This window comes from Chrysochloris asiatica, unplaced genomic scaffold (assembly GCF_000296735.1).
Source record: "Chrysochloris asiatica unplaced genomic scaffold, ChrAsi1.0 scaffold00108, whole genome shotgun sequence".
NCBI lineage: Eukaryota > Metazoa > Chordata > Mammalia > Afrosoricida > Chrysochloridae > Chrysochloris > Chrysochloris asiatica.
Window position 1 is genome coordinate 112,765 of NW_006408626.1, and position 12,969 is coordinate 125,733.

General features: G+C 37.2%; 1 pseudogene; it reads left to right on the plus strand.

Moving 5' to 3' along the window:
* The window catches only part of LOC102842134, a 12,293-nt pseudogene extending 6,775 nt beyond the window's left edge, over positions 1–5,518 (plus strand).
* The last annotated feature ends 7,451 nt before the right edge of the window (positions 5,519–12,969 follow it).

The window sequence follows — 12,969 nt, forward strand, 5'->3', positions numbered from 1 at the left end:
TTTTTTTTTTTTCCATTTTTACTTTTTTCCATTTTAGTAATGCTGAGCTGTACTGCCTTATTTTAATATTGTATCCTCTTGTTCCTGAAATAATGTTTCAGTAGTTTTAATTTGAAAAGAGAACATTCTGTCATGTGTGTGTGTTCAATAACACTTTATAAAAAAGTTGCCATGTTTTTGTTTTGGAAATAATGTTACCTGACATAGTGCACAGACATATAATGTGCATGGTGGTAATGTGCCATGGAGTTGGTTCTGACTCATAGCAACCCTGCATATGGTTTCCAAGGCTGTAAATCCTTACAAGAGCAGAAAGCCTCATCTTTCTCCTGTGGAACGTCTGGTAATTTAGAACTGCTGACCTTGAGGTTAGCAGCCCAACTTGTAACCACTATGCCATCAGAGCTCTGGGAAGTGGGAAACCCAAATATGTATAATGCACATATATTGCATAAAATACAGTAATAAAGAATATACTTCAGAAACACTTGCATTTTTTTCTTGATATTTTAAAAACAAACAACTGTCTAAAATTTATCAATGGTTTCAAATTGTTTTCCAATTTTTGTTTCTGATGAACTTAATGTAGTAATTATAGTAGCAATGATTCTAGTAAGTTTCTGGAATATTTCCTTTGCACCTTGTACATATTTTTCACAGTACCATTTTCATTGGAAATAATTTGATTGGATTAATAAGTGTCAATATATCCATGTAACTGGTCAAATTAATTAGGATGAAAATATTGAATAATAATATACTCACATAAAAACTGTTTAAGAGTGGAGCTACTATACTGATCCTTAGAATAGTGACAGGTCTAAATATACAATGAAAAATTTAAAAATATTAATGTATCTTGATGAAATTTTAATGCAGAAAATGTAATATAAAAATCACTTGTTACTTGATCATATAGACAAAACAATGCCCATTATGTATCAAATCATGATTCTGTCAAAGATTTGGGACCTTTTGATTAGAAGACTTCCAAACATCAAGTAACTTTATTTACAAATAATGTCTTTGTTCCTGTTAACAAAAAATCTCAGTTCTTTGTCTAAAACATAGGAAAGAAGTTTAATTTGGGTTGAAATATGCCAATCATATTGGTAAAGTCTGTGTACTCTCTTTGCCCCTTAAAATAATCAAGGCATGATAAGTCCTATTTCAATGATATGGAGTAATTAAACCACAGGATAAATTAGTAAGTACTGTGATTCTTTTTTCATGGTCATGCTTATGTTTTCTTTATTGCAATATAAATTGTGTATGCCTTGCCACTAGAGGTTATAAGAATTACAATGTAAATGTTAGAATAACATGGCACTGCATAAATACTAGAACATAGATGCACTTAAACATCTGTGATATTTCACCTACTGTATTTTCATTGAGTTCCAGCACTTAAACAAATCAGATGTGTCATAGATTGTAATAAGGAAAAAGAAAAAAAGTGGAAACAAAATAACAGGAAAGAAACTGAATGTCCATCAACAGATTACAGCTTACTGGTAAAATAAAAATTTTCCTAATGAGAAAGACTCTCAGAAGACTGATAAATTATAACAAATTGTGGAACTTATATATGTTTAACTTTGCTTAAAGTATACTATGCACATATATAAGCTTATATCAGCAGAGGAAATTTCTGGAATGATATATCTGGAATGGAGAAGTACTTAGGGGAAGAGAGAGTGACTTTGTACTTTTATGCTTTATCCTTCTTTATGACTTCATCTTTTTGTTTTTTTAAGTTATGAGCAGCATTACAATTATTATTTTAAAATAATTTTTTAAAACTCTTGTAAAGATAATAAAATATATTTTATAAGATAATAAATACAAAATACCAGTAAGTTGATGGGAAAATATGTGCCAGTACCTAACACTGTGGCCAGAGTTTTAGAAGGTCTTGCCAAAAATGAATTTTAGTTCAAAAACAATTTTGTTTAATTGATAATGATGTCACAGTGATTTACAATTCTAGCCTAGTCATAATCATAGCTGCCATCAACACTACTGAAACTTGTAACTTTCATGAGTTCTAGTGCAAAACACACAGACTAAGTCACCTAAGTTTCATCACTGATTCCAGTCCTAAAGATCACTGGATCAATAACTATTGTTATTTTTGTTGTTGTGTGTCTTTGAGGGACCATATATATATATAGGGTTTCTGAAGCTGTAGATGTTTACAAAAACAGAAAGTCTTATCTTTCTCCACAAGCAGAGCAGCTGGTGGAACTGAACCTCTGAACTTGCAGTTACCAGCCTAATGCATAATCCACTAAGCAAACAATGATCCTTTGGATCAACAGTGTTGTTGTGGCTGTTAAATGCCGTTGAGTCAGTTCCAACTTATAGCAACCCTGTATAGGGTTTCCAAAGAGCGGCTGATGGCTTTGAACTGTCAAACTTGCAGTTAGAAGTCCAATACTTATCCTATAGTGCCATGCCACTCCTTGGGTCCATAGTAGAGGATTAGGAAATCAAGAAACACTATATTGTCATCTGAGGGAACAGGGCTTACCTCTACATTGCTCACTCAACTCTGGCAGTATTGAATTGTACCTATGTTTGTTGTGTGGCATTTCCTACCAAAACTCGTTTATTAGTCCACAATTAAAAAATAAATTTTCTACAACTGGACTGTACTATGGACCATTTATATGTAGCTTCCTCTAAATACTATATTTGATGTATTCTTGCTGCCTTTCCAACCATCTTTGTCAAACCAAGCCAAGGTATATAAGTCCTGTGGTTTCACAAGGCAATGCATTTCAGTCTGTGCAATTTATAGATAACTCTCAGAGAAGGCAATGAGAGAAAGGTTCTATACACTCTCTCGACATCTTTTATACTTGATCCAACTGTTTGAGCAGTTATTTCAACTCATAGCAACCCCGTGTGACAGATTAATAGTGATGATGGTGGTTATGTGCCGTGGAATCGGTTCCAATTCATAATGACCCTGTGTTGGGTTTCTGACACTGTAAACGTTTATGGGAGCAGACAGCCTCATCTTTTTCCCATGGAGAAGTTGGTAGATTTGCACTGATGATCTTGGTTAGCAGCCCAACTAGTAATCCACTAAACTACCAGAGCTCCTTATGTGACAGAATCATAGTAAAGATTAATGCCATAATTTCTCTGATGAGAATAGAATTAGATGTAGATCACCCCGGCTGAATAATGTATAACCATAAAGAAAATTTGAGTTCAGGAAACATAACTGAGAAAGGGAATGGAGAGAAAATAAAAGGATGGGACTAGGAATAGCAGGTGTTATTTGACAAGATCTACAGCAATACATAAAGTATTGCTACAAAATCTTAGAATTATGCTAAACAAAAATATCAAAATGTGAAGCTATTTTTTTCTCAACATATCCTGCATCTAGGTCTATACACTTTTGAAGGTGGTATCTCCATCCACTATGAATCGACTCAACAGCACTTAACAACTCAACAGTAACTCTTCCTAAAGAGTTCTGCACTCTTCTATTTACACCATGTCAAAACAGCTGTAAGATCAAGTAAGTTTTCTCAACAAAATTCTGATAGGACAGCCCATGCTAGCTTTGAAGAATGGACAGGTGAATTGATAGGGAAAAAATATCTTGGTGCAACTTTCCTGGACTTTTCTTATCAATGCAGTTTTCAGTTTTCTTAAAACTTCTTCCTGAGACCTCAGGCCTCCCAGACCAGGCCCAGGGCCTGGGTCATCACTGGGTTACGGTGTCCGGTTCTTCTGCACCTTGTGCGAGGCCTGGAGCCATTCTCGACGAGAGAAGTCCTGACATGGCCAGCAGTCACACAGGTTGAATATATTCCGGGAAAGTTTTTTTTTACTTAACACCTGTTGTGATTAAAAACAAAAACAAAAACAAAAAACTGATTTGACATGCTGAAGAAGTTAAAATCTACAGAAAGAATATTTTTACTGATTAAAAAAGTTTCCACTAGACTTGCAGAATGTACCCTTTGATGGTCTAAATAATTATATGTGCCTGAGTGTTTAAAAAAAAAGCTAAAATGAATAGAAAGAAATACTGTTAACTGATGGTACATGAAGGGGATTATAATCAATGTAATGAAACAAGGTATATAATTCATTGAATGTAAAACTGATGATCTTCCCTGTAAACTTTCACTCGTCACAATAAAAACTTTAAAAAAGAGAGATTGTTGAAAAACAAAACAAAACAAAAACAGTTTCCATTTATTGTCTCTTCTATAAGTAAAGGAAAACTATTTAATGAACTACAAAGATTTATAAATGATTATCCAGGAAGTTGGTTGAATACCATTTCAGTTTGCAAATGTTTTCTTGAACTTGATATAAAAAATGAACAACTTTCTCAAGGAAGTTCTAACCTACTAAAAAGAAAATGAAATTATCATTGCTAAAAAACTAAAAACAGAACAAATGCAAGTGGTGCAAGAAAGTAGGGACTGCCTGCTGGAAAAACAAATAAGAGAAGAAACACTGGAGCAGGGAAATTTTAACACTAAAAGAGAAAATTTTCAAGAGCAGTTTCAGAATGATGTAGAAAAAGCAACCGTTGGTCAGAACCAGAAAGTGTTTTGTCACTGCAATGGGGCTGTTGGAAAGACCTTTACAACACAGGAAGTAGGAAGAGTAATTGGAATTGCTCTTATGAAACAGTTTGGCTGGAAAGCAAATGTGAGGAATCCAGATTTAGAGATCTTTATACATCTGAATGACATTTACTATGTTGTGGGGATTTCTGTTTTCAGGGTTCTTTTAGCCAGCAGAGCTTACATCAGGACCGCAGGACTGCAGTCCACCATCGTGTGGGCAATGGCATCTCTCTCTGAAATTAAAACTGGCACATTTGTTTTAGATCCAATGTGTGAACTTGGAACAATGTTTTTGGAAGCTGCTAGAGAATGGCCAGAATGTGCATGCTGATGTTAGTGACTCAAAGGTACTAGGGGCATGTGACAATCTACAAGCTGTAGGCCTTAACGATACTTTAACGAAGTACTTTAAGTCTCTGTCATAGAATTGCTATTGTCTTCAGATAGTGTCGATATTATTATTTCTGACGTTCCATTTGGGAAAAAAGTTGAAGTTAGGAAAAGACATCAAAAGCATTCTGCAAGAAATGAAAAGAGTGCTTCATGTTGGTGGAGCCATTGTACTATTACTAAGTGAAGACCACCACAGGCGCCTTTCTGATTGTGAAAAGAGCAGCATCCCTTTGAAGAGCAGCCACAAATATGAACTTGGAATTCAAACGTGCCTAAATCCCGAGGGGAGAACGGCGTGTCAGAAACTATGAACTTGGAATTCAAACGTGCTTAAATCCTGAGGGGGAGAATGGCATGTCAGAAAATGTGTCTTCTTATTACAAGCCAGTAGCCATGAGGGCATACACAAAATTTCACCATTTGGCTCTTTAGTGCCATTGGAATGCTACAAAGTTAGCCTTGGCAAAACAGATGCCTTTATAGCTAAGTGTAGGAAGTCAGATTCTTCTGGACTATAGCAGGCTCACTAGTGTAGGCCAAGTTCAAATCCATATAGCTTAGTTGTAACATGGTAGAAGATTGTTGTCTCTGGGATTCTGTATCTTGCAAAAGTGTTGTTATTGTTGGTGGGTACTGACCAGTTGGTTTCGACTCATAGCAACCCCATATAGGGTTTCTGAGGATCAGCTAGTGAATTTGAACCCCTAGCCTTGTGGCTCAAAAGACCTTACAGTCCAGTGCTTATCCTACAGTGCCACACCAGGATTCCTGCCAAACAGTTGTTGTTATGTGCCGTGGAGTCGGTTCTGACTCATAGCGACCCTGTATAGGGTTTCCGAGGCTGTAAATCTTTACGGGAGCAGAAAGCATCATCTTTCTCCCGCGGAACAGCTGGTAGTTTCGAACTGCTGGCCTTGTGGTTCGCAGCCAGATTCATAACCACTACGCTACCAGAGCGTAGTTAGTTAGCTAGTTAGCTAGTTACCTAGTCAGTTCAAAGTAAATAAATTCCCCTGAAGGCAGGTGTGGCTGCTGGAGGTTCTTAGTAAGAGTTTTCCTTTTCAATCTGAAGGGATTGCTGTTTCTGACAAAGAGCCGTTAATGTCTACTAAAGCTAAAGGACTGCACCTTTTGTCAGAATGCGAAAGGAGCTGCTAGGCCATGCATTGTTTCTAAGCAGAAACTTCAGAAGTTTTCTTGAATTCACATAAAATGAGTCACATCAACACATGGGTAGTTGGAATTTTAACTACCAAATCTTTAGAAATGTAGGAGCCTCTGTCTAGTAATGCTTTTGATATTAAACTTGATTTTTAAAACGAAAACAACTTCTTCCTAATAAACCACTATAATCATCCTGTGTCCTTTGATAAAATCGGTGAGCTCTCTATTTGAGTTTAGCTGGTCCAAGAGATCATATTGGAAATCACTGTTTTGATTGGATCATACTCTCTGTATCATATTGGTAAATTCAATACTCATCCCAGGTTACTATTTGATTCATAAAATTGTCTTTATTAGCTTCAATCTTGCTTAAAAGACTGATGCAAAGATCAGCTTTTTGAGCTAGCTTGTCTTCAGTCAACCTTTTAGCCATCCATTGAGCTGAAGCTTGCTGAAGCCAAGATAACTTGATTAAAATCGAAAAGACCAAACCATGTGAGATCCCAGTTTTAGTAGCTATAACATCATTGGTAATTCTATGATCTTCAATGTCTGGACTTTAGCTGCAGTTTCTTCATTCATCATGGTTGATAGTTTTCTTTCTCTTGGCTCATCTCTGTGGTCTTCCTGACTGCCCTTAAGACACTTGATCTAACTTTAAATGGCTGTTTTATGTGGGACAGCATTCCTATAAAGTTGTTGCAAAGCTTTATGATTTTGGCAGATGTTCACTTGAATTCTGTTAGAAGTTTGATATTAGCCTAGACCTCAAAGTTTCCCCACCCCAATGACACACACACAATTTTTTTTTTGAAAGGAACTCTAAAAATACAAGATTTACTGAAACGTTTTCTGTAGTCATTCACTGGTCACAGAAATGTTTAAATATATATATATATATATATATATATATATATATATATTTTTTTTTTTTTACATAAACTCTTGCAAGTATGAGCTAGACCCCCAAAATCAATGCTCTTTTGCTTACCCTTGTGCAATACTGTTTTTATTAATTTTTTTATGTAAAACTTTTTATTGTGAAGGTTTACAGAGCAGATTATCAGTTTTACATTCAACATATCCTACACTTTATTTCATCTCTATTGCAAACTCCTCATTGTAACTGCATTTATCCTACTTTTTCACTATTTCTTTTTTTTTTTTTTTACTTTTTATTGTGACTTGAGTGAAGGTTAACAGACAAGATCATCAGTTTTACTTTAAACCACTCATTTTGTTTCATCTCAACAATTACAGTCCCCTCCCTGCAACAACAGTTATCCTGCTTCCTCCCTGTGGCTTCATTTTTACATCTTATTTTTTTCATAAATCAACAAAACAAAAGTATTTGATGTACACATACAAAACAAAAAATATATATTCATTTAAATGTCCAAAGGGCACATTTTGCAAGTCAGTCTCCTGCTCACAGGCACACAGCCTTTCTCAGCTCATGGGCCTAGAGTCCGCAACTGCTTTATCTCTCCATGCCATTGCCTTTGTTTTTAGAGAACAGATCAGCTATGAAATTCAGCTGATAAACACATTGGAATTGAAGTCTAGAGCTTTGTACAAGGGGATTCAAAAAGTTTGTAGAAAATTCCATGATCTTTGTTTTCATTTCCCCACAAAATTTTGAAGCATACTTTTATTCTGGATTTGTTTTCTTCAAGATCTCAAACTATAGTCTTAACTCATTTTATTGCTTTTTGCTTTATTGTACTTAGTAGATAATGCCTTTTTTTACAAATTGAAAGTTTATAGCAACCCCACAATTGAGCAAGTCTGTCTATGACATTTTTTTTAACAGCATGTGCTCAAGTCTGTCTCTGTCACAATTTGGTAATTCCAATAATATTTCAAACTTTTCATAATGCTATTGCACACTTAATAGACTATGCTGTTGTTATTAAGTGCCATCGACTCAGTTCCTACCCTGTATAGAATTTCTGAGAAACAGCTAGTAGGTTTGAACTGCTGACTTTGTGGTTCGAAGTCCAGTGCTAACCCTACAGGACAACACCAGGAATCTGTAATAGACTATAACATAATGTAAATATAACTTTCATATGTGCTTGGGAAGCAAAAAATCCAGGTGACTCACTTTATGGTAATATTCGCTTTATTTCAGTGGTCTAGAACGAAACCTGCAATATCTCTGAGGTATGCCTGTATATGAAAAACTGCTTCCTGTTATAAAAGATTCTTTTGTGAAAAACTGGAAATGAATACTAAATATTACTGATTCATGCTCCTCATTTTTACCAGTATAAACCATTAACAGTGGCTCCTTGCAATTAATTGATTCCTTCCTTGTCCCCCAAATGTCATCAGCACTGACCAAATTTTCATGAGTTCCTTGAGGAGAAGTACGGTGTCTTTATCATATTTGTATCTTCAGCACCTAGCACAGAGTCTGGCACCTGGAAAATGAAATGCCCAGTAAATGTCTTTGAACGGAATCACTTCCAACACAGAATGCTTCTTCTTTTTTTTCTAACAAGAGCTGTATGTCTAATTTCTCCCATAGTTCTACTTTAATCTCAAACAAGGTCATGCACAAAGGATTTTCTTGAATTCATACAATGACACAAGCTATCAATCTCTCTTTGGTTCTGTTTTGCACTTGAAACAGTTTGTTGCTGTTGTTGTTATTTTTAAGTGCCATGGGAACTCTTCCGACTCATAGCAGCCCCATATAGGGTTTCTGAGGAGCAGCTGGGGAGTTGAACTGCCAACCTTGTGGTTCAACTGAACTTGTGGTTCAGTGCTTATCCTACAGCACCACACTAGGACTCCACAGCATCATACCAGTTTAGGGGCAGGTTTTATCTCGCCTATCAAAATTATGACCCATACTTTCCAACTTTTGATAAGACTCCACAATGAGGAATTTTATTTCATTTAAGTACAATTGTAGATTAAGGTATATATATATATATATATATATATATATAGTTTTTATTGTTTGTTGTTAAGTACCATGGAGTTGGTTCCAACTCATAGTGACCCTACACAAGGTTTCTAAGGCTGAAAATCTTTATAGGAGCAGAAGGCCTCATCTTTCTCCCATGGAATGGCTGGTAGTTTCGAACTGCTAACCTTGAGGTTAGCAGCCCAATTCATAACAACTATGCTACCAGAGCTCCATATATATAAAAATCTTGCATCTAGTTGACATTGTCTATATGATAAAGAGGAAAAGAGGATCTCTGGTGATTCAGTGGTTAAGCACTTGACTCCTATTAGAACCCACCACTTGCACTGAGGGAGAAAAAGTGACTTCCATAAAGATTTACAACTTTAGAAACCTACAGGGTTGCTATGAGAAAAATCTATTTCATGGCAATGAGTTTATATGATAAAAAATTGATTTATAGAGGAAACAGAGACTATGGCTTGTTGGCAGGGTATCAGTATTTCTTTAAAATGATTGGTAGTTTTTGAACTTGCCTAGTTCTTTTAATCAAAGACAATTAATTTTGAGAAATCCTATAAAACTTTCATTAAATCATTGTTCTAGTATATTGATTCCTTAGCAGTTTTTCATCACAGACTTGACAACCTATTAGTTTTAGGTTTGTAAAACTACCAGTTATATCCTACGATGGTTAATGATGTGTGTTAATTTGACTGGGCTATGATTTTTAGTGGTTTGGCAGTTATGTAAGGATGTAATGATATAATCATCCCTCCTGATGTGATCAGATGTGATCAACCAGTCAGTTAGAAGGGGAATTTCCTCAGGAGTGTGGCCTTCGTCCAATATATGTGTACATTGTTGTTAAGTGCCATCGAGTCACTTCTGACTCATGGTGTTGTTGTTGTTAGGTGCCATCGAGTGACCCTATACACGACAGAACGAAACACTGCCTGGTCCTGGGACAACCTCACAATCATTGCTAGGCCTGAGCTCATTACTGCCACCACTGTGCCATCCATTTTGTTCTAATAGGGAACCTGTATAGGGTTTCCTATGAATCACTGGTGAGTTTGAACCACCAACCTTGCAGTTCAAACTGACTTTTCAGTCCAGAACTCCATATTGTGTATGTTGTTGTTAAGTGCTGTCGAGTCGATTCTGACCCATAGCGACCCTGTATAGGGTCTCTGAGGAGCAGCTGGTAAGCTTGACCCACCTACCTTGCAGTTCAAATGGCTTTGCAGTCTAGCACATTAACCCACAGTGCCACACCAGGACTCCATATTGTGCACAGGATCCCTATAAGTCAGAGTCAGTTTGACAGCACCTCACATGACACATGACATAACACATCCTCTTAGTCATTTCCTTAAGATAGCCATTTCTCTCTTTATATGTATCGTTGTTGTCAAGTGCCGTTGAGTAGATTTTGACTCATAGTGACCCTGTATAGGGTTTTCAAGGAGTGGCTAGTGGGCTTGAACCACAAAAGTTGTGGTTAGCAGTCTAGTGCTTATCCTAGAGTGCCACACCAGGACTCCAGTATATATATATTACAAGGTCAGTGGTTCAAACTCACCAGTTGCTCCTTGGAAACGCTATACAGGGTTGTTGCTATGAGTTGGAACTGATTCGATGGCACTTAACAACAACAAATATACACATTTGTGGAAAATGGAATTTAAAGATAATGGAATTTTTCCACAATGTTTTTGAAGCCTCCCTCATACATATACACACTTCACTGATTTTGTTTCTCTAGAGAACCAACCTGAAATGTTTAGGATTCTGTGTCAACTAGACTAGGCTAGGATTTCCAGAGGTTTAGCAATTGGGGTGTGCTTATTCCCATGGTGATGAAACCTAATGTAGGCATGTTGTTGTTGTTGTTAAGTGCCATTGAGTCGGTTCCGACCTGCTGACCTTGAGGTTCGCAGCCCGATTCATAACCACTACGCTACCAGAGCTCCTTAATACAGGCATAGTTAACTCTATAATAAGCAGCTATGAACAGCCAATCAGCTGAAGGTATGCTTCCTTGGGGATGTGGCCTGCTCACAATATAATGGATACAAGGGAGGGACTCTCACTTTCTTCCACTGGGGACTCTGCAATTTGTAAACCATTGCCTTGATAAGAAACTTCTCTTTATGCTATTGTTAAGCACTGTTGAGTAGGTTCCAACCCATAACAATTCTATATAGAGTCTCCGAGGAGCAGTTGGTAAGTTTGAACCACTCATGTTGCAGTTTAAATGACCTAGCAGTCCAGTGCATTAACCCACAGTGCCACATCATCATTCCTCTTTTTGTATATATCTAAGGAGCTCTGGTAGTGTACTGGTTACGAATCGGGCTGCTAACCTCAAGGTTGGCAGTTTGAAACTACTAGCTGTTCTGCGGGAGAAAGATGAGGCTTTCTGTTCCCGTAAAGATTTGTAGCCTCGAAAACCCTGTACAGGGTTGCTATGAGTCGGAACCGATTCCACAGTACTTAACAACAACAACATATCTATATATGTTTCACTATTTTTGCTTTTCTAGAAACCCAGTCAAAGATATGTGTTACCAAGAGAGTGGGGTTCTGGAGAAACAAAATGATAAGGATGACTTTTCTAAACTGATTCTCAACTCTGACTAATTTTAAAGGAAGGTGGAGATAGGTCTGACCACTTCATAGGAATCGCTGTTGGACTGATTTTGAGTTTGCTCTTCTTTCCCTCTTGTAGAGTTAGATGAAGTCAGACATGGTCCCCACTTGGTTTAAGCAGTTGGCTCTGTGAGCAGGATTCATTGCAATGGCTCCAGACCAATGAAATCATGAGGTTTTATAAGGGAAAGAACAAAGGGACATGGGATAAAATATTTCAGCTAAGGAGAGGGAGGCAGCTTCCTGAGTTGCCTGGAGCCCATGACACACTGGTTAAAAAGGATAGCTCATACTGGGCCTAGGCCTACTCGAATCCACACTGCCAGAGGTCCAACACCATAGGCATATGAATGGGGTTAGTACAAGATAAAGGAAAAGATTGAACTTCAGTGTTTTAAAAGGTTTATGTGTTTGACTGCCTTATGGATATTGATTTCTCTAGCCTATTATTATAAAATAGTCAGACATGTGTGATAGAAATATTGGGGATTATGATTTCACAGAGCTTATAACTCCACCTTCAGCCTATACTTGACTGGATTTGCATATAAGGGAATGAGAATTTGCCTGGAAAAAATAGGTTTCTTGGTTTAAGCCTTTGTAGAGTATGGGGCTTTAGGTGAAATCCTGAGCCCCACCCAGAACCTTCAGAGGTGGTACATTTGCATTTGAAAAGACATGTAGACCAACCCAGAATTGCTGATAGAATCAGAGATTCCAGCTGAGAAAAAAAGTGAACATTTTGGCATTTTGAATTTTAGAAGAATCAAGGTAAGGACAGTCGGCCCATTGGAGAAAAATCCCTTCTAAGACTGAAATTTAAACAGAACTGGTGAGTTATATGCTCACTGGTGGCCACCTGGATCTATGTATGAGTGGAACTGGGGGAAATGCAGCAATGAAGACACAGGCTGAGGTTTCATTGGCATTCATTGACTTTGAGAAGAGCAGAAAGGCTGGCTGGTTTGAAGTTTAGGAAGTTGTGTGAACTCCTAAGCCTATGGGCACTGACCTAGCCCATGAGAGCTAGGACTGAGAGTAAGGGTGCAAGCTGGTTTGAAGTGCAGAGGAGTGTATGTGTGAATTCCCAAACTTGTAGGTGGTACCCATTTGACCTAGCTTGAATAGCTAGGGCTGAGCTGACCAGGAGCGGACAAGATGAAGATAAGGATGTTTGATACTCTGAGCAAGTGTCAATTGCTACAATTTATTTGCTTATGGATGCAATTG